Source organism: Rutidosis leptorrhynchoides, chromosome 5, assembly GCF_046630445.1.
Source record: "Rutidosis leptorrhynchoides isolate AG116_Rl617_1_P2 chromosome 5, CSIRO_AGI_Rlap_v1, whole genome shotgun sequence".
NCBI classification, from domain to species: domain Eukaryota; kingdom Viridiplantae; phylum Streptophyta; class Magnoliopsida; order Asterales; family Asteraceae; genus Rutidosis; species Rutidosis leptorrhynchoides.
This window is the reverse complement of record NC_092337.1, coordinates 330,138,548-330,162,908: the sequence shown is the minus strand read 5'-3', so window position 1 is coordinate 330,162,908 and position 24,361 is coordinate 330,138,548.

Below are 24,361 nucleotides of genomic sequence, written 5' to 3'. Positions count from 1 at the left end.
TGTGTTTCTGTGTTATAGCGACTTTTGTAGTTATGTTTGTTGATAAGGTTTCTTGTGTTTGCTGAGCAACAACATAGATGGTGTGTGATTCTAATATTTTTTATAAAAGATTTTAAGTTCAAATATTATTAGTAGTCAGAAATATTAACTAGATAATTCGAAAATCTCCTATATTTATCTCATATTTATCTGTATGTGTTTGTTATTTCGACCTAAATGTTACTAAACGTTTTTTAGGAAATAACTATCATATTTTATATACAAAAAATTGTTTAAATTAATCAATCATAATCATAACTCATAATGATAATGATATGTATAAAGAAAAATAATAATATATGAAATATTGTGTTGTAGTTGTGGGTGGGGTGGGGTGGGGTGGGCGTTGAAATTGAATTATTGATTGGGAAATACAATAGATGTGTTTAAATTTGTATGGCTGGCAAAATATATAATCATCGAGTCAATTGGATCTGAATATTTATTTGCTAAATTTACGTTACATTATACGGAGTAATTCTTATGTAGATTTACATATAATGTGTTATAATTATAATTATTGATTAAAATTTGAATATGTATATTATTTCGATAGCAATTTGTTGAAGGATTTATGCAAAACAAAATATTGTTTCTTGATAATGTAATTTGTAATTATCAAAGTGCTGCCGACCATAATTTTGTCGTACGAATGTGCTGGACAAATTACAAAATCATGTATTAATCATTGTCATCGTCTAACTTTGTAAAATTTATCACGTTGTCTAACATTTGTCTGTCTTTGTACAAAAATCAAGATTAACACTAATGAAATTCATTAATCACATTGTGTTGACACATATACTCGAGTGCGACCTTTAGCCCGGACTATGGTCTGTTTGGTTTGTTCAGTGTATTTATTTATAAAAAACGCATAGGGAATACGGAACCTGTATGCGCAACCAGTGGCGAAAATAGAAATTATTTTCACCGAGGGCGAAATTTTTTTTAAAGCGTAACAACTTTTTTTGGGTAAAATACGGAGGTTTTGGAGAAATAATATGGTGATTTTTGAGCAAATTGTGGAGGTTTTTGGGTAAAATATGAAGGTTTTGGAGCAAAATACGAAGATTTTTGGGCAAAATATGGAGGTTTTGGGGTAAAAAAAAAAACCACCGGGGGCAAAATCGAAAAAATCCAAAATTTTTACACTAAAAATTGCAAATCGACTGGGGCATCTGCCTCTTGCCCTATGATATTTCCGCCACTATGCGCAACTTTTGAAGTCCCAACGCCTCTATCTGAATTTGGAAAACGAGACAAGTCAAAATTTTGCGAATTTCATGACGACTACATTCATGACACTAATAGATGTAAGAATTTGATGGAGCGCGTGATTGAAGCATTGAAAGTGGGAAAACCCGATCACCTCAAACCACCAAGAAAGATAAGAGAAATGCTAGTACGTCAGAGTCGGCGCAAGAAAAAGCTTACGCATGGCAAAAGAAGACGAATTAAGGGAAAGGTACATATTTGACCATCAATATGGTGGATGTCGTAAAGTTGGTCAACGCAGGAAGGCGAAGCTTAATAAAGAGTGGGAGTTAGTTCTCGTTTGCGAGCGTTAGATACGTGCAATCATTCTATCAACATGAAAATCTTTCTAACATTTTACCCACATCGAATTAGGGTCTGTTAAGAATCGCCATACCCATTTAAACATTAGACCAAGATTAAACGAATGTAAAATCCAAATTTCGAAACCACCTTGTCATAAGACGCTAAGGTTTAGTCCCAACTAACCCACTGCATTCTCTTATTATTTTCGGTAGACCCCCAAAAGGAATCGGCTCTTATTCTTTCCAAGCTATCAATCATCATTTCAGGGCAGCGAAATAAAGAGAGGTAGTAAATACCCAAACTACTTAGATATGACTTTATGAGAGTGAAACGACCTCCGATAGAGAGAAGGTTAGCTTTCCATCCCGACAACTTCTTATGGAACCGCTCAACAAGATCCTTCCAATTCGCTATCAAGTTCATGTTAACACCAATTTGATGACCTAAGTATGAGAAAAGAAACACACCTTTTGAGCAATCAAATTCCCGAACAAAATCTTCCAAATTCTAGTCTTGAATTCCAAGTCCGCACAAATGAGATTTCGAGACATTAATTTTTAACCCCGAATAATGATAAATTCATTAAGTGCGAGAATAGTATAAACTATCCTTATTCCGTTGGGAAACAGTAATCGTATCATCCGCATAAAATAAATTAGAGATATTGATGTTCGCATGACCAATATTCACCCAAAGAATAGCACCCGAGTCCACCTTTTTCTTCAAAAAAAGATGAAGACCTTGCATTTTAATAAGAAATAAAAATTGAACTAAGAGGATCACCTATGTCAACTCACGATGAAGTCTAAATTCACCCGCCGGGCTACCGTTTACAATAACCGAAGTGTGTGCATTGAAAAGTCACATTCTTATCCAAGCCCTCCACGTCAAGCCCTCCACGTTTCGCCAAATCCTAAAATCTTGAGCATGTATTTAAGGCACTCCCAACTAACCGTGTCAAACGCCTTCTCGAAGTCCACCTAAAATAACATAAGTTTTTGTCTCTTCTTTTTTAACAAACTAAAAAGTTCACTTACGATCATCTGTCCGTCCAAAATTTGTGATGAAGGTGGATTTCTCCTTACTAATAACCTTGTCAGTAACTAAGGTCATACGATTTGCGAGCACTTTCGTGATAAATTTGTATTGGACGCCAATCAGAGAAATCGTATCATACTCCTTGATACACGATGGAGTTGGTACTTTGGGAATTAATGTAATAACCGTGGATGAAGAACCTTTCGGTAATCTTTTAGTCTCGAAAGCATTCATAATGGACTTCACTAAATCATCTTTTAGAAACTCCCGATATTTTTTCACAAATAAAAACGTAAACCCATCGGGTCCAGCAAATTTCTCATTTCCACAATCTCACACTGCTCCTCTAATATCTTACTCTGAAATCGATTGTCGCAACAACATATTATTAGCATTTAATAGAATAACCCGAGGGACGAAAGTTGCATTGTGTCCACAGTTCTCGTCCCTTTTGCATTTTGAAAGAATTTAATTAACTCCAGACGTTCATTACGATCTTCTTCAGTGACCGATTGATCGTCTATTTCACCTCAATCTCGTTCACTTTTTGTTAATAACAATAACTTTAGTTTTTTCCAAAACAATGCGGTTTTTAATCATTTTAAGCTTATCATTAAATTCATGTATCTTGTTGTACTCCTTTTCCACCATCACCCATTTAACAAACTCATCAAATCCATGCATCGATAACCAGGAATGAAAGAATTTAAACGGGATAGGCCCAAAGTCCATCTTGGCATTATGAAACAAAATGGGAACTGGTCCGAAAAAACTCAGCCCAAAGAAATGAGTTTTAAATCCCCAAAAACATACACCACGTTTCTTGATATTAAAACCCTATAAATCCTACTCATCTTTATGGCTGTTTTGTTCATCCAAGTGATTAACGACCACCCACGGATCATCATCCAAACATTGCTACCGATGAATGAGTTAAACGTATTAGCCTCCTCCCTCTTTAGAACTGATCCAAAACTTTCCCTCTCGTTTCTAACTTCATTAAAGTCGCCAAACATCACATAGTCTCCTTAGTGATCATTCACGAAACTCGAAATTTGATCCCACAAATTAGCTTTATCCCTCGTATATTATGGACTAATCAAACCAAAATCGTCTGGCTTAAGTAGATCGGGTTTGAGTGCTTGATTTGGGAAAAAGAGTGGATCGAATGTTTTAACTCCAATAATTGTGCGAACCCCGATTTGAAATCTGGATTTCAAGGGCGTAAAAAAATCGATGAGATTAACCTTATTCGATCGGAATCAAATAAGTTAATATCTTATGGTGGAGATTAATTCCGATATCGACCGAAATCTTAATCGGAATTGTACTATCGACTAGAGAGATGTTACTGTAATTAATTTGGGCAGAGTAACATTAATGCATCCAGTGTTGTTGAATGAATGATTTTGTTTGTGTATTTATAGATGTTATGAGGGAATAGTGACGTGACACATGTCCCTTTCATGGTTGTAACGGACTTTGCCAATCCCGATTGTTGATGTGTCACCCATCCCTTTCATGAGAATAATCGAGCAGATCCTAACAAACTTTCCTAGATTCATGGGCTGACGTGGCGTGCAGCTTGTTTGTATGTTTGTTCCGGGATCAAGTACTCGTTCTGGGACAGTGCACTTACTCCGGGACGAGTATATGTTCTGGGACAATGCACTTGTTACGAGACAGCGTGCTTGTCCCGGGATAGTATCCTTTTACCGGGCCAGAATATCCAAAATCGGGAAGCCGTGGTAGTTCCGGGAGTGTGGTGGTTCCGACCAGGTCATGACGGATGAATGCTTTGATCAATGAAGAGAGTTTTGCCTTGTGTTTATTCCAAGTGTTTCTTCATGGTATCCGTTATGACCGGGCAAGATTGTAGCCGGTTTATCAGCAGGCATATTTGTGTGTTAATACAGCCCTTGTCTTCTTCATACTCTTGCATCCGGCTAAGTAATGCCAGTAGCCTGCATGCTTGTCCGGGCTGGATTTTTACGTAGCGCCCCCGGCTAACCTCTGTCCGTCTTGGTCCTTCCCCGGTGCGTACGTGAGTAACCTTCTGGTCAGGTTACCGAGGTGAGGTCGGGAAGATTTTCCGGGATGGGCTGCGCCGGGTAAATCCTAGCCGGGATGCCACCAATTAGTGTCTTTTTGAGATGGATCATTATGCGTATCATCAAGTCCCCCCCAGTTTGGTGAGGTCAGCTGGGACAGTTGCGTTGCCAAACTTAAAGGAACATACCCCACGCGCGTGATTCGACATGTAATTAATGCGCGTTGCATTCTGTCTTAATCATAGTAAAGTCCTTCGCGTGTTTCGATGCGCTTTCTTAAGTTTTTTGGGACCCTCGTGAAATATGTGCCTATATAAGCGACCATTGTTCTTCACTTGAATTTTTCCAGTTTCTATATTCTTCATTTTCCATAAAAAGAAATACTTTTTCTTATCTTTTTTGATTGAACCCTTCGTTATCTTCTGCTTAATTAACCATGCCTCATAGACCTGTCAATCCTCTTCATGACGTGTTACGTGCATCTAGCAACGTCGATCAAGCTTATCTTGATAGAATTTACTATATATGTCCTCGATTACGAAGCTTGAGACTGGTGATACCTCAGTCCAATAAACGTGCTTGTGGGCCACCCCTGAATCACCGTGCTATCTATTTGAGGCCTTTCGAGGTTTTAAATCTTAGGTATCTCTTCACATCCTTTTTTGTGAAGGTGCATAATTTCTCGGCCTCAACATTGCTCGCTTGCATCCAAACGCCATTCGGTCTATCGTGCTGTTTGAAATGTACTTCAACAGCCTGGGGATGGTTTTGAGTTTGAATATATTCAGGAGTATATTTCGTCTGACGTCGTACCGCAGGGGGTGATACACGTTTACTGACGAGATCGAGTTTCTTGGTGAGCCATCAGTGATTGCGGATGACTGGGTGTAATCATTTGTTTTCGCAAAGTTTTCTGATTTCCCATTAAGGGATGCGGAATCTTATGTTTTTAGGACTGTGGCTGTGCATCGTCCGCGACAGCTATCAGAGTTAGGTGTAGATTTGATTGACCAAGTGAGAGGTTTAAAGATTCTGCAAAGGACGTATAACGAACACATGTTGGTGATGGCTAACGTTAGTAATAACTGGGAGCATTCTAACAGGGTTCCTGTTGTTCGAAGAGGTGGAAGAGGTATTTGTTTGTATAACCTTTCCTTTTCATGTTTGTGGGCTGTATGACAATACTTATGATTTGTGCAGAGTTGACTGTGTTGGAGGTTCTTCGGTCGACGAGCCTGGACGGAATGGTTTTTACCGATAAGGTGGTAGAGGGAGCAGCTTCGGCATCTACCAGCCATTATCGGGAACTGAGAGCAGCCCCGACGTCTACCAGTCGTTTCCGGGCGCTGCCTCCTGATGATTTGGAGTCTTCTAATGTCGGATTGATTCGTCGCACGAGGCGTCAGGTTGAACCGACTTCTGCAAACGAGAGTACGTGTTTGACGTATTGTTGTCATCCTCTTTTTATTCAAACATTGTAGACTAATTATGCCTTTTGTATAGCTCGTGCCACTGTGGTTCCAGTAGAGACACAGGCATCTGCCCCCCACGATACCGCTGCTAGAGGGGGCTGCTTCCCGAGAGAGGGTTGAGCCTGTTGTCGAGAGGATTGAGCCGATTACTGAGGAGGGGGTGACCGGAGGAGAACCGGTTGTTGAGAGGGAGATTGTGCAAGTACATCATCCCGGCAAGGAGCCTGCCGGGGAAGCTCTAGACTCTCGCCCTCGGCTAACGACAAATGCCGGGGAGAATGTGTATGTCCTGCCCGACTGCAATATTGAGCCGTTTCACAATCTCCTTCACTGTGAGTCGTCAGACTATCCAATTTTTAAGGAGTATTTGGATTTCATCACTTTTCCGGCTCTGAAAACGGTGCTGGCTTCTCTTTCCGCGACACAGGCGTGTCATCTGCGTTCCCAATTTGCCGTGTTTGCCCAACATCTTGCGGTGATGAGTTTAACCGAAGTGAGGCTGATGCTCAACGGATAAATGAGCATAGCGCGATGTTTGAGAGTGTCAACCTGCGTATGGCGGAAGTGTCGGGCGATAATGCCCGACTTGAGAGGGAGCTTGCGTCGGCAAGGGAGGCCTTGGCCTCATCTCGGGATGAGTTACGGGCTTCTCGGGATGCATTGGAGGCTTCTAAAGCAGCATTGTCTCGAGAGCAGGAAATGGTCGCCCTTCTCTCGGATGATAATAAGAAACTATCAGAGAAGGTGTCGATGACATTGGGTGAACTTACCAGTCTGCAACATGGTATACCCGTACTTTTAACTCGCCTCCTGAAGTCCTCCGTTGTTCATCAGCCGTTTAACGCCTTTATTGAGGCCATCAAGAAGTTGACCATTTTTGAGGTTTTGAAACGGGTGCACCGTTTTCTTCCTACCGGTAGCGCAGCTGCGAATTTAATGAACATGATAGGTCCCTCCTGCGTTGCTGAGTGCCAGCGGGCACACGAAGCACTTGGTCAAATAAGTTTTGACAATTTAGATAATATTTGTAGGGATGAGGATTCATCCATGGAGGATATTGTAAACTATCAACCATAGAGATATGCACTCGGTTGTGTTTTTTGTTATGAATGTAATGTTTTTACATTTTGTTATGTCTTGTGTGTAAACTAGTTTATTTTCGTTTTAGTTGTTTGCTGTGTCATGAAAATAACGTAGATATCTAGACTACGCTTGAGCATGGTCGAGATGTTTATACGGTAAAACCGGACCATCAATGATATGGTCGGACACCCTCATAATCCGAGAAGGTTCTTCGAGAGGTGTCCTCCTACCAACGAAAGCTAGAAGGCATTTCTTCTGGCGGTAGGTCTGAAATATGCCAAAAGACTTTTGATTGTGTTTGTGTCATATTCAGAGTTGCTACATAGTACGAGAATATAAAATGAAATTTTATTGAGAACTCATACTTAGAAATAATTTTGATACATAAGTGTGTGATACCTCTATTATCTGGGTGGGTGATCAGTCCTCCCGGGTACAGGAAGATTACACATGATATTTATTTAAATGGAAAGCGTGCCAAGGGCGTTGTATCGGGATTCCGTCTGGTGTTTCTAGGTGGTGTGCTCCATAGTCTGTTATCCCGACAACCTTATAAGGTCCTTCCCATCTTGGGCCCAGTTTTCCGACATCTTGCTGTCGGCTGGCTTCGTTGCTTCGTAGTACTAGGTCATGTAACTGAAAGTCCAGTGGTTTGACTTTTTTGTCATAACGGTTTGCGATTTTTTTCTTCTTTTCGACTTTCCTGATATGTACTATTGTCCGTCGCTCTTCAAGAGCATCTAGATTTTCTCGTAATACTTTATCATTTTGTTGTTCATCGAACGTTGTTATTTGTTTGGTTGGGACAAGCACTTCAGCCGGGATAACCGCTTCAGTGTCGTATACCATACTGAATGGTGTTTCATTTGTGCTATCTTTCGGTGTTGTCCGGTGTGCCCACAGTACATGCTGAAGTTCATCCACCCATCCTTGTCGGTGTTTACCTAGTCTGGCCTTTATTCCGGTAACGATGTCCTTGTTAGTGACTTCAACTTGTCTTTTAGCCTGTGGATATGCCACGGAAGTGAACGACTGTTGAATGTCCATGTCTATGCACCAGTCTTTAAAAGGATTGTGTGTAAATTGTGTGCCATTGTCGCTGACTATTTCGCGTGTTAAGCCGAAACGACAAACGATGTCTTCCCATACGAAGGTTAGAATTTTCCTTCTGGTAATCGTACTTAGTGATCTTGCTTCAACCCACTTCGTAAAGTAATCGATTGCGACGACTAGGAACTTGACATTTTCGACACCTCTTGGAAATGGACCGACGATGTCGATTCCCCATTTGCAGAATGGCCAAGCGGCGTGTAGTGAGACCATGTTACGTCGAGGGGTTCGGTTGACGGGAGCATGCATTTGACATGCCTCACAGTTTACAATCAGATCGCATGTGTCCCGGTACATGTGTGGCCAGAAATAACCCATTCTTTTGATCCTGCTGACTATTGTTCTGTAGCCGGAATGTGTCAAGCAGGCCCCCTCGTGCATTTATTGTATGATCTCTTTGGCCTGCTTTGGCCCAACGCATCTTAAATAAGGCTCTTCAAATGACTTTCTATATAGGATGCCATCTTTGAAGTGATACATTGGTGCTCTCATTCATATCCTACGGGCTTGTAACTTGTCTTTCGGGAGGGTACCGTTGACAAGGTATTCTACGAAAGGTGTCATCCAACATTTTTCTTCTGTTGTGATTGTTGCCATTAGGGTATCCTCGTCAGTTGACTTTCTTTCCAGTACTTCCACCATAACCTTTTTGGTGAAGTGATCGTAAAGCAAAGAGGCAAACTTGCTTAAAGCATATGCTTTCTTGTTGCGGTTACGAGGTATTTGCTTCATTTCAAATGCCACGAAGGTTTTGGTTAGCGTCTTTGTAAGCTCTAGATATTTTTGCATCGATGTGTCTCTTACTTCGAAACTGCCGTTTAGCTGGCTTGCTACCAGTTGTGAGTCAACATAAGCCATGAGATGTTGTACATCGATGCTCTTTGCCAAGTCTAATTCGGCTATCAGAGCTTCGTACTCGGCCTCATTGTTTCAGGCGGCGAACTTTAGCCGGATAGCGTAGGTTATTTCTACTCTGTTCGGGGATACGAGGAGTAGACCTACGATGGCTCCCTCTTCGCTGGATGCCCCGTCTGTATATAATTCCCAGAATTCGTCCGTGTCCCTTCTTATGACGGAAGTTTCACCTTGTTTGATCATATCAGAAGAGAGTTTGATATTGCTCAAAATATACATATTTATTTTCGCAATATCTCCCTACTTTCGTGGCATTTCGATACGGGTTGTGATGATTACTGAGCGGTTTGTGGTATTTAGTCGTTCTGGGACAAAAGTGGTCTAAACGTTCATATTTATGCTAAGGAATTAACCCTTGGGCCAAAGGAATGAACCAAGTGAAGTTTTGGAGTGAAAATGAAGTTCCAGGATCAAAGCGGCGCTCCTTAGGTCAAAAGCGGCGCCCCTATGTGCTAAAACGTGTGTTAAAAAGATCAGTAGCCAAAAGCGCCGCTTCCAGCACAAAAGCGTCGCTCCTATGTTCCAAAAGCGCCGCTTCTAACGAAAAGCGCCGCTCCTGTCGTCCCAAAAGCACCGCTCCTGTTCCAGAAGCGCCGCTCCTGTCGCTGATTCAGCCAGAAAATTCAACCGACCTATAAAAGCATATTTGGGGTTTTAGAGTGAGAGAGCTGCGATTGAGGTCCGAAATGAAACTCTAAAAGGGTCCATTTCATCATTCTATCAAGATCAAAGCTCAGTTGATGATCCAAGTCAAAGATTAGTGAAGCTAGATGCTAGATCTACATCATCCATTCTCCATTTTGTAATTTCTTTTTCATTTTAGCACTTGTTCTTATTTTCTCTACTTGTAATGATGAATGCTTTAGTTTTAATAGATTTTGTTCTTGTTTATCTTATGATTATAGCTTAGATCTTCTTCTCTTTGTCATTTTGGGTTATAATATCCACTTTACTCTACTCATTTTGCACTAATTAGTTGTGATCTTTGTTTTTCTTCATCTAGCTTTGAACTAATTACTTGTAATCACTCAAGATGATGTTTATTGATGTTTTATGCTTATTGCTAGTGTAATCTTTGTCATGTTTGGCTAAATCATTTGTGTTAGCTTATCTATGAATCTCTAATGCATAAGATTAGCCCTTAATCTATTGAATGATGTTGTTTGAATGAATTACATGATCATGTGTTATTGTGTTAGCTAAAGATCCATTGCTATGAGTTTGTTTTAGGCTTTACTTTGACTACATATGTTGAGTAGCTCTCTTAGTGATTTGAGAAGTGAATCAATGTGTGCTTAAACACCTTGGGTGATCTAGACAACTAGCTTAGGAATTACAAGTGATTGTGTTCTTGATCTAGGTTGGTTTTCAATTGGCCTTTAGTCAACATAGTAGTGCCGATTATCTTAAGTGATTTCGATAGTTGGGGGTTTTAAGTGATTTCAACCCAAGCTCAATCTCAATGACCAAATCATGCTTAACTTGATCTTAGGATACAATGCTTATGTAAATTCGCGGAGTGTTATTTGATTTGAGGTTTAGTAGTAATGCTAAACATTCAATAGCTCAACAACTAGTGTGATAGCAATTTGGGAAAAACGGGGCAAGCCAAGCATAGAGAGGATTAGATAAGTGAACACTTCTTAGTTAATTTGATTTAAGTCTTAATATTTTGCTACTTGTTACTTGCTACTAGTTTACTTTTTAAGTTTAAGCTTGTTTAATTGTGCAAGTTTTAGTTGTTAATCAAAATCAATCAAAACCCCCCAATCAAACAAACCCTAGGACAATTAATAGTTTCAATTATCCGACTTACTCCACTCTCTTGGGACGAACTTGAAACGAATACTTACATTAAAGTACTATAATAACCGGGTTCTAAGTGCTCATCAGTTGTCTGTGTTTATTTGTAGTGTTTGAATCATGTATAAATTTAAAGGGTAAAAGATGTATTGTTCCGCACACATCAATACTTTCTTGGCGCCGCTGCTGGGGAGCGGTTAGCTAAGTTGGGTAATTGGTTTAAACTTTTAGTTGTTCGATCCTTTTGTAAGAATTTCATTCTTGTAAAAAGTTACTTTTTGTTTATAATTGCTTGTGTTCGGAGAAACATTTGTTTGTTTGTGGTGTGATTAAGCTAGATGGCGGAGTATGATGCATTGTGTGACTACTTGATGTCAAAAATCGCGAATTATGATCAACAATTGATGGAAGACTCAAGTCACATGAATATGCATGGTAGTTATTTGGGTTATAATGATGATAATGGTTATTTGGGCAACAATGGTGATTATTTGGGTATGAATGATGGTTATGGGTGTATGAATGACGGTTATGGGTATTTGAATGATGGTTACATGGGTATGAATAACAACAGTTATATGGATTTGGGTCAAGCTAATGGTGAGCCGGATGGTTATTGTGGTGCTTATGATGGTTGTTATCGAGACGGGGGTTATGATGATTGGTACATGAATGATTTTCCCCCCCATTGATCAACCTTGTAATAATGGTCATATTTCCAATTTTGACTTTATGAGTCAACCAATGGACTATTATTATGAGGGGGATGACTCAACATGGGATTCTTCTCAATTTCAATTTCAAAATCAACAAGAAGAGGAGATCGATCCGAATTTACTAGAGTTATTCTCAAAAGTCGTAAGAACTAACCTTAACCGTATGGAGGCTTTAATTCAAGAGAGAATAGATTTGAGGGAAATGTTAGAAATTCAACAAGATTTAATTCAAATCTTAGGGAAAACCGTGAGTTCCATGCTCCTTTTAGTTGAAGATTTTGTTTCCACTACCATTTTACCACCTACCTCACCCGTAGTCTCTACTTCTCGGTCAAGAAATTGGGTCTTTTATAATGATGATGATTATGTAAACTTTTATTCCAAGACCGAAGTAGTGGAGATTGCACAAGTACCCGAGTCTTTGATAACCAATGATGAAGATGAGGATGAAGATGATGGGAAGGATAACGATAAATGTGAGGATAGTGAAGATGATGAAGATAGTGAGGATGATGAATTTGATGAAGATGATGAAAGTGATTAGGAAGATGATGAATTGATTGAAGCTTTATCAACGCCCAATGTTTTTAAAGTCTATGATAATCCACTCGGGGTTGGTGAAGATGTTTCTGATAAGGATAATGATGAAGGTGAAGATGATGGTAATGAGTATGAAGAGATTAGTGAGAGTGATGAGGAAGATGATGAAGTGAGTGAAACTTTGCCAACACCCAACGTTTTTACAATCCATGATATTCCACTTGGTGATGGAAAGTATGATAGTGATGATGATAGTGAAGATGATAATGATGAAGGAGATGAGGTTGAGAATATCATGCCCGAAACTTTCAAAGTGTATAATAATCCTCTCGGGTATGGTATTGATGATTTTAAGGAGGTTTTGCAACCCGAGGTTGATGATTCGTGTTTGTGTGAGCCGATTAAGAAAGCGAACCTCGTGTTCAAAACAGTGTTTGAAAGAGAGTCAATTGTTGACTCTTGGGTTGGCTCAATCTTCTTCATGCAAATGAAGAAGATTATTCTCTTCTTATACACCACCCGAGGGGTTAATGATTGGCTCGCTCTCTTGATTCGTGGAACTTTTTTCACCGATTTCACATGTCGTCCGATAAAGTGTGGGGGAGAACTACCCCAATAAGGAATGTTAAGAAGACGGGGACGAGTCAAGACAAAGACTCGTTAATAAAAATCAAAGCAAGAGGGAAGTTTGGTGATGCGGTTTTGATAAGATAACTTCATGCAATTTTATAATCACTTGTGGAAATGGCCTTTGTTCTCGGGTATCCCTATTTCTCTTCCACTTTTCATTTTTCCCCTCGAATTTATAAGTTATTTCGATTCATGTAATGAGGGCATCACATGATCTCAAGTGTGGGGGAGAGATAAATTCTCGTGGACTTATTTTTATAAAATTTTCACAAAATTTTAAAATTTTCCCAAGTAACTTGTTGAATTAAGTGGAAAATTTTGGTCAAAATAAAGCCATAACTTACCTTGTTTTGAATGGTTAAAGTTCCATTCATTTTTAGTTCCAAGTTTCAACTCGAATGGTTAAAGTTCAATTCAAGTGTGGGGGAAGTAAAGTCTTCCCGGTTTCAAAAATTCGGTGGTTAAAGTCCACCCTCTTATGTCACAAAAATAAACTTGAATGGTTTATTCACTCGGTGTAGGAGACTTCCTAATATACACCATTTTACATTTAGCTATGCTAAGTGCCGTGGGAAGAGGAGCCTTGAGCTTCACAAAGTGCTATCCTTTTTAGGAGCAATGGCTTCGTGCTAGTGTTGCTAGACAACACAACCCATAGCCAAAAGCTATGGCACCCTTGTTCAATCAACTAACGAAAAGGTAGTAACTACTTCCTACCTTTTCTTAAAATAAGCATAAAAGCTTGTTATGTGGGATGTAGATGAGTGAATACAAGCTTCAAGCTTTGATACTCCCAATGTTTCATTTTGGAAGTAAAGTCTTCCAAACTTGGAAGTAAAGTCTTCCAAGTTATGTTTGTTCCAAGCTTGAGAGTAAAGTCTCCCAAGTCAAATTCAATCCTCTTAAAGGAAGTTAAAGTCTTCCTAGTACTTCAAAATTTGGAATTAGCAGACTCTCTTATTTAGCCACGTGGGGCTCTAATTCCACGAACCTCCGTCAATGCTTTCGCCCTACTATGAGAGAAACCATAGAGTTGTAATAGAAAGCTCGATGAGTGCCGGTTACCCTGTGCCCGGGTGACCAAATAAAGGTGGGGTACCCAGTCCCTTACCGTTGGCACACCCACCTTAACCCTATACTTGGAATTGACGATTATCATTTAGAATTGATGACCATTATTTGGAATTGACAAAAATTGGTGTTTTGGGGGCATTGTGGTGGAAGAGGGATAGCCATCGCGGGTTGATGAGGTGAGCATATCTTTTTGGAGGCGTATTCTTTACATGAGGTATTTCTTGATTAGTGGCGATGTGTATGATATTCTTGGCCATTATTCATTTTGGGTGCATTTTGGATCTTTTGGATCTAGCTCGAGTTTATTTGAGTAGGTTCATGTTAGGTTGTGAAGATTTTAACTGATTGGCATTTTGTTGAGTTAATGGCTATCCCGCGGATCCTACATATTTGGTCAAGGTCAAGGAGGTCAAAGTTTGAGTTGGTGAAAATTTGATTCTTGGTGATTGATGTTTGATGACCCTCTAGAAGATGGAGTTGACTTTGACCGGGGAATGGTTGATTTGGGTAGATTTAGGCTTGAAGAGTGATTGTGTTGGTATTTGAGGATTGAAGACTTGAAGATGTGCTAGTTGAAGAGATTGATTGAAGTTGATGATGTTATTGCTTGAAGGTTTGAGTTTGAGAAGATTGAAGATTGTTTTTGATTGTTGATTGAAGAGTTTGCCCAAGTCTCAAGTTCAAGTGATGATTTGAAGAATGGCAAGTGCTTTGAGGTAATACTTTGCATTCTGGCCATATTTGTTTGAAATGCAAGTTTGGTTTGATCTTTATTGCATTTGAGCTTGAGATTACTAGTTTGGGTATTGATGGTTGAGATTAGAGTGCTTGATCCTATATTGCTTGAGGACAAGCAATTTTCAAGTGTGGGGGATTTGATATTGCTCAAAATATACATATTTATCTTCGCAATATCTCCCTACTTTCATGGAATTTCGATACGGGTTGTGATGATTAGTGAGCGGTTTGTGGTATTTAGTCATTTCGAGACAAAAGTGGTCTATATTTATGCTAAGGAATTAACATTTGGGCCAAAGGAATGAACCAAGTGAAGTTTTGGAGTGAAAATGAAGTTCCAGGGTCAAAAGCGGCGCTCCTAAGGTCAAAAGCGGCGCCCCTATGTGCTAAAACGTGTGTTAAAAAGATCAGTAGCCAAAAGCGCCGCTCCAGCTCAAAAGCGTCGCTCCTATGTGCCAAAATCGCCGCTCCTGTCCTCCCAAAAGTGCCGCTCCTGTTTCAGAAGCGCCGCTCCTGTTCCAGAAGCGCCGCTCCTGTTCCAGAAGCGCCGCTCCTGTAGCTGATTCAGCCAGAAAATTCAGCCGACCTATAAAAGCATATTTGGGGTTTTTGAGTGAGAGAGCTGCGATTGGGGTCCGAAATGGAACCCTAAAAGGGTCCATTTCATCATTCTATCAAGATCAAAGCTCAATTGATGATCCAAGTCAAAGATTAGTGAAGCTATATGCTAGATCTACATCATCCGTTCTCCATTTTGTAATTTCTTTTCCATTTTAGCACTTGTTCTTATTTTCTCTACTTGTAATGATGAATGCTTTAGTTTTAATTGATTTTGTTCTTGTTTATCTTATGATTATATCTTAGATCTTCTTCTCTTTGTCATTTTGGGTTATAATCTCCACTTTACTCATTTTGCACTAATTAGTTGTGATCTTTGTTTTTCTTCATCTAACTTTGAACTAATTACTTGTAATCACTCAAGATGATGTTTATTGATGTTTTTATGCTTATTGCTAGTGTAATCTTTGCCATGTTTGGCTAAATCATTTGTGTTTGTTTATCTATGAATCTTTAATACATAAGATTAACCCTTAATCTATTGAATGATGTTGTTTGAATGAATTACATGATCATGTGTTATTGTGTTAGCTAAAGATCCATTGCTATGAGTTTGTTTTAGGCTTTACTTTGACTATATATGTTGAGTAGCTCTCTTAGTGATTTGAGAAGTGAATCAATGTGTGCTTCAATACCTTGGGTGATCTAGACAACTAGCTTAGGAATTACAAGTGATTGTGTTCTTGATCTAGGTTGATTTTCAATTGGCCTTTAGTCAACATAGTAGTGCCAATTATCTTAAGTGATTTCAACCCAAGCTCTTAATGACCAAATCATGCTTAACTCGATCTTAGGATACAATGCTTATGTGAATTCGCGGAGTGTTATTTGATTTGAGGTTTAGTAGTAATGCTAAACAATCAATAGTTCAACAACTAGTGTGATAGCAATTTGGGAAAAATGGGGCAAGCCAAGCATAGAGAGGATTAGATAAGTGAACACATCTTATTTGATTTGATTTAAGTCTTAATATTTTGTTACTTGTTACTTGCTACTAGTTTACTTGTTAAGTTTAAGCTTGTTTAATTGTGCAAGTTTTAGTTGTTAATCAAAATCAATCAAAACCCTTCAATCAGACAAACCCTAGGACAATTAATAGTTTCAATTATCCGACTTACACCACTCTCTTGGGACGAACTTGAAACGAATACTTACATTAAAGTACTATAATAACCGGGTTCTAAGTGCTCATTAGTTGTGTGTGCTTATTTGTAGTGTTTGAATCATGTATAAATTTAGAGGATAAAAGATGTATTGTTTCGCACACATCAGAGTTCTACTAGGAAGTCGGCTATAGCCTGGCCCTTGACTGAATGTCTTGGGAGAAAGCTGATTTCATGCTCGCTAAGTTCTATTGCCTATTTCGCCATCCTTCCGGAAATATTCGGTCTAGTCAGGACGTGTTTGATCGGTTGGTCCGTGGAAACTTGTATCGGATGTGCTTGAAAATATCACCGTAACCGCCTTGCCGTATGCACTAAGGCGTAACTTAACTTTTCCATGTTCGGGTAGTTTACTTCCCCGTTTTATAAGACTTTGCTCACGAAGTATACCGGCATTTAAGTTTTACCTTTGTCGGCGATTAGAACCGAGTTGATTGCCTCAGAGGAGGCGGCAAGGTATACCGTGAGGGTTTCTCCCGGTATCGGTGCTATTAGCGTGGGCAATTCTTTTAGGAATGCCTTCACATACTTGAAGGCCTTTTCGGCCTCCTCCGTCCAGACGAAGTCTTTCTTGCTCAAGCATCCCTTTAATATTTGGAAAAATGTGAGAGTTCTGTCGGCAGCCCGTGACAGGAATCTTGTTAGCGGCGCTAGCTTCCCATTTAAGCTTTAGACATCTTTTTTATTCCTGGGCGACTGCATGTTTTCGATTGCTTGATTTTTTCTTTGGGTTTGCCTTGATTCCTCTCGGGGTAACCATGAACCCTAAGAATCGACCTTCTTCCATTCCGAAAGAGCATTTTGACGGATTTAACTTCATATTGATTTTGCGTAGCGACTCGAACGTTTCGATGATATCTAAAATCATTTGTTCTTCTGTTTTACTTTTGATGACGATGTCTTCTACATATGCTTCGATGTTTCATCCGATTTGTTCCTGGAATGCCTTGTCTATTACCTGTTGGTACGTTGCTCCGGCATTCCTTAATCCGAATGGCATTTGGTATAACAAAAGATGCCTTTGGTTGTAAAGAATGTGGTTTTTTCCTCGTCGACCTCTGCCATTGGTATTTGTTGGTAGCCTCTGTACGCATCCAGGAAGCTCAAAAACCAGAAACGCAAGAGGGATTCAACTTTCCATTCGATTTCCGGTAAGGGGTAGTTGTCTTTTGGGCAAGCTTTGTTGATGTCTTTGTAGTCGACACACATGCGCCAAGAGCCGTCTGCCTTTTTTACCATCACAGGATTAGCCACCCATGTCTGATATTTCACTTTCTTCATTATACCGGCATCAACCAGACGTTGTACCTCGTCATCCAGGAATTTGCTTCGTTCTAACGCCATCGCTCTTTTCTTTTGGACAACGGGTGTTGAAATGTCCCGTTCATATTGATTATAAACGTTCCATATTAATTGATTTCGTTGCGAGGTTTTAACCTCTATATGAGACGTTTTTCAAAGACTGCATTCATTTTTAAAACAACCATAACCTTTATTTTATCAATAAAGGTTTTAAAAACATTACGTAGATTATCAAATAATGATAATCTAAAATATACTGTTTACACACGACCATTATATAATGGTTTACAATAGAAATATATTACATCGACATATGTTTCTTGAATGCAGTTTTTACACAATATCATACAAACATGGACTCCAAATCTTGTCCTTATTTTAGTATGCAATAGCAGAAGCTCTTAGTATTCACCTGAGAATAAACATGCTTTAAACGTCAACAAAAATGTTGGTGAGTTATAGGTTTAACCTATATATATCAAATCGTAACAATAGACCATAAGATTTCATATTTCAATACACATCCCATACATAGAGATAAAAATCATTCATATGGTGAACACCTGGTAACCGACATTAACAAGATGCATATATAAGAATATCCCCATCATTCCGGGACACCCTTCAGATATGATATAAATTTCGAAGTAATAAAGCATCCGGTACTTTGGATGGGGTTTGTTAGGCCCAATAGATCTATCTTTAGGATTCTCGTCAATTAGGGTGTCTGTTCTCTAATTCTTAGATTACCAGACTTAATAAAAAGGGGCATATTCGATTTCGATAATTCAACCATAGAATGTAGTTTCACGTACTTGTGTCTAGTTTGTAAATCATTTATAAAACCTGCATGTATTCTCATCCTAAAAATATTAGATTTTAAAAGTGGGACTATAACTCACTTTCACAGATATTTCCTTCCTCGGAAATAAGACTTGGCCACGGATCGATTCACGAACCTATACAAATATGTATATATATATATATATATATATATATATATATATATATATATATATATATATATATATATATATATATATATATATATATATATATATCAAAGTATGATCAAAATATAATTACAACCATTTTTATTATGTTTTAAAGATTTGAGTGTATTAAGTCAGCTATCCTCGTTAGTAACCTATAACTAGTTGTCCACAGTTAGATGTACAGAAATAAATCGATATATTATCTTGAATCAATCCACGACCCAGTGTATACACGTCTCAGGCTAGATCACAACTCAAAGTATATATATTTTTGGAATCAACCTCAACCCTGTATAGCTAACTCCAACATTACTGCATATTGAGTGTCTATGGTTGTTCCAAATAATATATATACATGGGTCAATATGATATGTCAAAACATTTGCATACGTGTCTATGGTATCCCAAGATTACATAATATATTAGAATACATGCATAATACAATATAAGTTTCATGTTCATATGAAAAATCATTTTCCCAGAAGAACAACTTTTAAATCAAAGTTTATCATAGTTTTTAATTATCCAAACCAAAACAGCCCCCAGTTTCACTACGACGGCGTATATCCGATTTTATGGTGTTCATCGTGTTTCCAGGTTTTAAATCATTAAGTTAGCATATCATATAGATATAGAACATGTGTTTAGTTGATTTTAAAAGTCAAGTTAGAAGGATTAACTTTTGTTTGCGAACAAGTTTAGAATTAACTAAACTATGTTCTAGTGATTACAAGTTTAAACCTTCGAATAAGATAGCTTTATATGTATGAATCGAATGATGTTATGAACATCATTACTACCTCAAGTTTTATGGATAAAACCACTGGAAATGAGAAAAATAGATCTAGCTTCAAAGAATCCTTGGATGGCTTGAAAGTTCTTGAAGCAGAATCATGACACGAAAACAGTTCAAGTAAGATTTTCACTCGAAATAAGATTGTTATAGTTGTAGAAATTGAATCAAAGTTTGAATATGAATATTACCTTGAATTAGAAAGATAACCTACTATAAATAACAAAGGTTCCTTGATCTTAGTATTCTTGATTTTTATGAAACTATACTTATGGAATTTATGAAGAACACTTAGAACTTGAAGATGGAACTTGAGAGAGATCAATTAGACGAAGAAAATTGAAGAATGAAAGTGTTTGTAGGTGTTTTTGGTCGTTGGTATATGGATTAGATATAAAGGATATGTAATTTTGTTTTCATGTAAATAAGTCATGAATGATTACTAATATTTTTGTAATTTTATGGAATATTTCATGCTAGTTGCCAAATGATGGTTCCCACATGTGTTAGGTGACTCACATGGGCTGCTAAGAGCTGATCATTGGAGTGTATATACCAATAGTACATACATCTAAAAGCTGTGTATTGTACGAGTACGAATACGGGTGCATACGAGTAGAATTGTTGATGAAACTGAACGAGGATGTAATTGTAAGCATTTTTGTTAAGTAGAAGTACTTTGATATGTGTCTTTAAGTCTTTCAAAAGTGTAAGAATACATATCAAAACACAACATGTATATACATTCTAATGGAGTCGTTAAGTCTTCGTTAGTCGTTACATGTAAGTGTTGTTTTGAAACCTTTAAGTTAACGATCTCAATTAATGTTGTTAACCCAATGTTTATTATATCAAATGAGATGTTAAATTATTATATTATCATGATATTATGATGTATGAATATCTTTTAATATGATATATACATTAAAATATCGTTACAACGATAATCGTTACATATAAGTCTCGTTTCGTAATTCTTGAGTTAGTAGTCTTGTTTTTACATGTGTAGTTCATTGTTAACACACTTAATGATATATTTAAATATCATTTTATCATGTTAAATATAGTGTATCAATATCTTAATATGATACGTATGTATTTAGTAGACGTTATCATAACGATAATCGTTATATATATCATTTCGAGCTTCTTAACTTAGTAATCTCATTTCTTATGTATATCACACATTGTTAATATATTTAGTGAGATACTTACTCATCATAATCTTATGTCAACCATATATATATATGTCTATATATACCACAACATGTAGTTTTTACAATTTTGTAACGTTCGTGAATCGCCAGTCAACTTGGGTGATCAATTGTCTATATGAAACTTATTTCATTTAATCAAGTCTTAACAAGTTTGATTGCTTAACACGTTGGAAACATTTAGTCATGTAAATATCAATCTCAATTAATATATATAAACATCAAAAAGTTCGTGTCACTACAGGTGTGATGTTTGGGTTCACGTTTAGCCGGTGCTGTACTATCTCGCGAGGGACCCCGGTCATGTCGGATGGCTCCCAGGCGAAGACATCGATGTTCGTTGCTAGGAGTTTGCAAAGTGTGTCCTTTGTGTTAGCGCTCAGAGTCGATCCGACCTGGATCCGTTGCTCCGGGTACTTAGGATTTGGTGACACATAGCCGTCATCATGCACTATGATGTGATCCGTACCATTAAATATTTGCAAGCACTCAACCGGTTCCAGCTCTTGCTTCCGGATGGTTGCTATACCGGCTCGGGTTGGAAATTTTAGCATGCCGTGTACCGTGGATGTGATTGCTCCAAATTTTTGCATGGCGTTACGCCTAAGGATGACGTTTTACCGTGAGTCTATTTTGACGATAGAGAATTCTATGTCCACGGTGTTTTGAAAAGGAAATTTACCTAATACAACCTCCAATGTGATGGAGCCTACCGGCCAAGTTGCAGTACTGTTGAATACTGCTAATGGTGAGGTTGCGACTTTCTTTTTTTGGCGAATGCTCTTCGGTAACTGCAAAAAACAGTGTTCGAACATGACCTCTGCTCCTGCACTGGTGTCGGTGTATATTCGTCCAATTTGGCAATTGGAAATGTGTGCCCGAATGATAACAGGGTCTGAAGAAGGGTTAATATTGAATAACGATGGGAAGATGATTGGTTCGTGCTTCCATTCATCTAACACCCCTGCTTTTCATCGTTGCCCTACCACCCATGAGTGAATCATGTACACGTCAGCATCAGCTTTGGTATTTGGGCTTGCTTCTTCAGCTTCTAGCTCGTTGGGGTGAGGAGCGATTGATTTCGTACCTTTAGATAGTGCCATTTGATCAAACCAAAATCGTCTGGCTTAAATAGATTTCGGGTTTGAGTGCTTGATTTAGGAAAAAGAGTGGATCGAATGTTTTAACTCCAATAATTGTGCGAACCCCGATTTGAAATCTGGATTTCAAGGGCGTAAAACAATCGATGAGATTAACCTTATTCGATCAGAATCGAATAAGTTAATATCTTAGGGTGGAGATTAATTCTGATATCGACCGGAATCTTAATCGGAATTGTACTATCGACTGGAGAGATGTTACTGTAATTAATTTGGGCAGAGTAACATTAATGCATCCAGTGTTGTTGAATGAATGATCTTGTTTGTGTATTTATAGATGTTATGAGAGAATGGTGACGTGGCACATGTTGTGATGCCCCGTACCAAATTAACGTGTACGGATCATCAACAACAGGTCCATTACAAGGTTACAACACTATATGCTGTTTTAAAACAAGTTTGCATTCAGGAAAGATAGCGTTTTACAAAAGATAGCATGCTTCTACGAATATAAAGCGTTAACACATGTACGTGACACGAAGGTCATTACAAAGCTATGGTTCAAATGTAACATAAGTTTTGAATGCAAAGTAAAAAGTTCCATGTTTGAGACATCTCTAAATAAGCAGCGGAAATCTAACATCGAGAGTCTAGTACAGCGGAAGCAACATACGTCAAAGCACCTGAGAAATAACATGCTTAAAAAGTCAACACGAATGTTGGTGAGCTATAGTTTAATTGTAACAGTAATGTAATGTAGGCCACGAGATTTCGTATTCAAAACAGTATGAAAAGTATATGCTTAACCGTGGGCACTTGGTAACTAACTTAACGTATATATCACCCCCTAAAAGTACACTTGGCGAGTGCGTATGTTTACGAAGTATTTAACACTCGTTAAATGCTAGCGCGACTAGCCCAAGTGGGGATGTCAAACCCTATGGATCCATATCTAAGATTCGCGTTCACTGGTTCAAAAACCAATGACTAAACGTTACCGAGCTAAGGGGAAAGTTTATGCCGTTATATAACCCACACATATAAAAAGTTTAAGTACTTGTTCCTAGTAAGTAAAATATAAAAAGCGCATGTATTCTCAGTCCCAAAAATAGTTGTAGTAAAAAGGGAGCTATAACTCACAGTGATAGTGCAGTAAAATCGGTACGAATAAGTAAGCGAGTAAGTCAGTCCGAAAGGTCATCAACCTAAGTCAAAGGTTACTAAGTCAGTAAATCGTCCCAAAAGGGTTTAAAAGTATGTAAGTTAAGTCTTAAGTATCATCATCATCAACATCATACGTATAAAGTTAAGTAAGTTTTCAATCAAGAATAGAGACCGAAACAAAGGCTTATTTCGTTCAGCTGCTACGACCTCTATACAAACTGAAATGACGTGAGACCAGTGGCCAAGGCTCTGTATATGAGTCCTCTAACCTCCGACCAGTTTTCAAAACCTAACTCGTCTTCGTTTGACCGTGGCGACGGTTTAAGTGCGAGTAGGTCAGAAATTTCAGCACAACGTTACAAGGGCGTAGTGACTTTCAGAAGGCTATAAATCCTAAACCGTATATCGAATTTAGGCAAGGCCTAAACGAAAAGTCATATACTCGAACCGAAATATCTGGAAATTAACTTTTACAGAAGCCCAGGATCCTGATCAGACCCTGAAAAACAGAATGCAAGTGCTCCGGTGGGTTTCTCGGTATTTGATGCTCATCACGGTTCTCATCCTTGATGCGTATAAGCCTCAAGTGTACAACTCTTGATGTTTTAGCATCACTTTAACCAAGGTTTAACCATCAAAACACAAAGTTAAGACTAAGAAATAAAACACAACTCATGTGAGAGTTTGAGCAAGGTGATGAACCAAAGTTACATCAATTTCTTAGTTTTAACACAAGTACAATTACTATTAAGCTATAATCTTTGAATCAAACTAAATAAGTAAGACCTTAAGCTATAGAACTTAGATCTTAGCTAAATATTAAAGACCTTAGACTACAAAGTCTAGATCTCATGTTCTTGGTGAAACCCTAAGTCATAACACTTAGACTTTCAACTTTTACACAACCATAAGTTATGAAACTTAGATCTTGTAAAGTAACATGAACACAAGCTATTGAACTTTTGTTTAAACAAAGTAGAAGACCATAAGTTAAAAAACTTAGATCAAACACAAAAATGAAACCCTAAGCTAGAGAGCTTGGATTCCTAACAATAATTATGAGATCTCAAGCTAGTAAGCTTGTATCTTTTGTTTCATGCAAACACAAGTCACAAATCTAAGCTACAACAAACTAAAGAAGATCATAAGTTAGTAAACTTTTGATCTTAAATAACTTTTTGTAGAAATATCAAGCTAGTAAGCTTGTATTTCAAACTTCCTTGAAGATCCATAAAGTAAAGTA